Genomic DNA, 3713 nt, shown 5'->3' on the forward strand with positions numbered 1-3713 from the left:
GATCTAAACATGTTGGTATACAGATCAGTATTTCATTGCTTTTTGTTGCTGAGTAGTAGTCTACTATATGTACAACAGTTCAACATGTTTATCTATTCTTCTATTGTTTCTGGTTTTAGGCTATTATGAACAAAGTGATAATAAACATATATGCACAGATCTTTGTATGAATATGTTTTACTTTTTTCTAGGCTAAATAATACTCAGAAGTGAAATTGTCGTGCTGTATGGTAAGTGAATGTTAAACTTTATAAGAAACTGAGAAAAAGTTCTCAAAAGTGATTGTACCATTTTCACCCCTCAATGTTCTGGTTTCTCAATGTATTCACTAGCATGTGGTGCTGTTAATTTTTTGTTTTACCCAGTCTAGTGGATGTGTGTTGGTATCTTAGAGTGATTTCTTTTCTTTTCTTTTTTTTTAGATTTTTGCTATATGGCATGTATGCTCACCAGAGACAGCGGGAAAGTGAGAAGTCACCCACCACGGGGGTGGGGGGTGAGGGGGAGCACGTAACAATCCCTTCTCCACCATTCACCTTTTGGGATTGGTTGGCCATGTGGGAGTGTCCAGTGCCTTAACCACCACGCCACCGACTGGTCCCCTCTTATTGTGATTTCTATTTGCATCTTCATCATTGCTAAAGTGTCCCTTCAAGTTTGTGCCTCTTTTTACACTGGGTTCTTCTTTTTACTGTTGATGTGTAGGAATTCTCTATATATTCTAAATACAAGTTTCTTGTCAGTACACACACACGAGTCTGTAGTTTACCCATTTATTTGCTTAATAATGTCTGTAGGTAAACAGAAAATATAAATTTTGATAAGTGCAATTTGTCATTTTTCTCCTTTATTATTAATGCTTTCCGTGTCCTGTCTAAGGCATTTTTGTCTACCCCAAGGTCATACAGATATTTGCTTTATATTTATGGTTTCATTATAGAAATCTTATGATTTTGACTTTTACTTTTAGTATGCTAGGAACACAGATTAGGCATTGGTCCCACTGCAACAGGTGTTACAGAACAGGTTATCAGATTTGGAGAGAATGGATATTGGAAATGAAGATGTTTTTGTAAGTATCTTCAAAATAAAAAGTTATCAGAGCTAGTAAAAGGACTGGAATAAAAATAGAATGCATCACCTCCAGACCACTACAGGAAAAATAAATTGATCCGACCCAAGGACCAGCAGTTGGCATAATGGCTATGTTGCTGGACTCCCATGTAGTTGACCGTGGTTTGAGTCCAGGACAACGGTGGCTTAAACTCACGCCGGGCATGTGCGTGCGTGCCCAAGATCCTGAGAGGAGAATGGAGGAGAAGGGATTGCAGCGTGGCCATTTCCCCTGCGGGTGATTTCTCGCTTCCTGTCTCTCTTCTCTCTCTGTCTTTGTGGCGCGCACACACACCCTATAGAAAAAAACCTCTCCCCCAAAATAAAAGTAAATAAATAAATAAATAAATAAATTGCTCCAACTCAAAGCAGGGATGTGGGAGGTAACAAAAAAGCATGGTAAATAGAAAATGTAAAGGCAGGAGGCAGAAATAAATTCAACAATATCAAAATCACAATGCAAATCAGTTAAATTCACTTAAAGAGAGACAGAGATTCCCAGACTGTGTTAAAAATAAAACTCAAAAAAAGTAAAATTAAAAAAACCCTCCAAATCCACCTCTATCTTAGATGAAATAAGAAGATGGAAAGACATAAAACAAGTGAAAACTAATAAAAAGAAAGCAGAAGCCACATTACAATATAAGATAGACTAGAATTTTAGATAGAAATGACTAAAAGGAACAAAAAGGGATATTTAATATTAATAAATATGGTTACATTACCTAGAAAATATAACACTTATATTTTTTTACATAATTAACAATACAGCTTTAAAATATATAATGCAAAATATGACATAGCGGGAAACATTGTTACATCCACAATTAGCTGAAAGTCAAACACACCTGTTCTGATAATCCACAGATTATCAAGTATATAGAGGATCGGATTTACACAATCAACCAATCAATGAGTTTTAACTAATCTTTCTAATATAAACAACTTTGTACTCAACAAAGAATGACATTCTTTTCAAATGTACTTGCTTTAAAAAATTTGCCCATGCAGGCTGCTTGTCCCCTTTGGCACTGACCTGTTCCATCTGTGGAATGTATCTCTACCTCTCTCAGTAAACCTTGTGCTCACCTTGAAAAAAAAAATGTTTTTCCCATATATCATATATGCTCATTCGGCAGTTAAATCCATGAATTTATGTAAAAAGAAATAATAATCATAGGGACACATTTATTGTTTATTTTCAGCAAATATTTATTGAGTGCCTACTATGTTTCAGGCCCTATTTTTCTGAAAACATGGTGGCCAATAAAAGATAATGTCCTTGATCCCAAGGAACTTAAATTCTGGAAAAAGGGATCAAATAATACATAAATAAGCAAATGATAAACTCTTTTTTAAATTTCAAATTTGTTTTCAGTTTGCTATAGGGTGTGTGTGCTTGCCAGAGAGAGAGAGGTTAAAGTGAGAAAGCACCCTTCAGGGGATATGTCCATGCTGCAATTCCTTGTCTTTCATTCTCCTCTTAAGATTTTGGGCCTACTGAACTTTTCGAGTCGCTGGGCCTGGATCTGAACCGTGCAGTGTGCCATGTGGTATCTATTACCCTTAAGACCACCAGCTGGCCCAACAAGTGATAAATCTATAACAAAAATCAAACTGGATGATGCCATAGGGGCTAGAGGGATATTTTATGCTGCAGGATTAGGAAAGGCCTTGAAGAGAAGAAAACAGAATATGATAAAATAAAATTGACATTAATACAAAATGCTCCAACCCAATCAAAAAAAAACTTGTAAATGATTCTTGAGTTGAAGAGTAAATAAAATCATCACTTCAAATTTGTAGATAAGGATAAATATGAGAAATTCAGATGCAAATCTGTGGGATGAGGTTATTAGAGTTATCAAGAGGATCACTTATAGACTTACATACATATTTGAAAACAAGAGAGATTTATGATAAATTAATTAAGCACTTAAGAATATAGAAAAAAAAAACAGCAAACTAAATCCTAAGGAAATAGAAAGAAAGAAAGAAAAAGATAAAAGGAAAAAATAAAAAGACAACAATTAAACAAACAAATGAACAAAATCACAGTACTGGGGCTAGCAGGAAGCATGGAGGTTAAGATACCAGATCCTGCATGGCCTGCTGAGGGGCTCAAGTCCCAGGCCTGGTGGCTTGAAAATCACATCTGCATTTTCTTTTCGAGATTTGGGCATGTGTGCCCAAAATCCTGAAAAGAGACTGGAGGAGAAGGGATTGTAGTGTGGCCATCTGTCCTGGGGGGTGATTTCTTACTTTCCCTCTCTCTCTCTCTCTCTCTCCTCTCTCCATCTTTCTCTGGTAAGTGCATGTGCCCTACAGCAAAAAAAGTAAAAAAACAAACCAAAAAAACCCACTGATAAAAATTATATAACCTGAACTTGTTATTTAAGAAAGTTTTGGCACCTCTGATCAAGAATAAAAGAAAAGATAATAAACATTTAGAATTATAATTACAGATAAGAAAGACAATTGGAAAACTATTTAAGAAAATACAAGTCACAATTAAAAAAAAGAATTTGCCAGAGGGTGCATGCACTTACTAGAGAAAGACAGAGAGAGACAAAGTGAGAAATCACTTTCATGGTTTGGGT

The sequence above is a fragment of the Tupaia chinensis genome, unplaced genomic scaffold (assembly GCF_000334495.1).
Source record: "Tupaia chinensis unplaced genomic scaffold, TupChi_1.0 Scaffold148073_2, whole genome shotgun sequence".
Classification (NCBI taxonomy): Eukaryota; Metazoa; Chordata; class Mammalia; order Scandentia; family Tupaiidae; genus Tupaia; species Tupaia belangeri.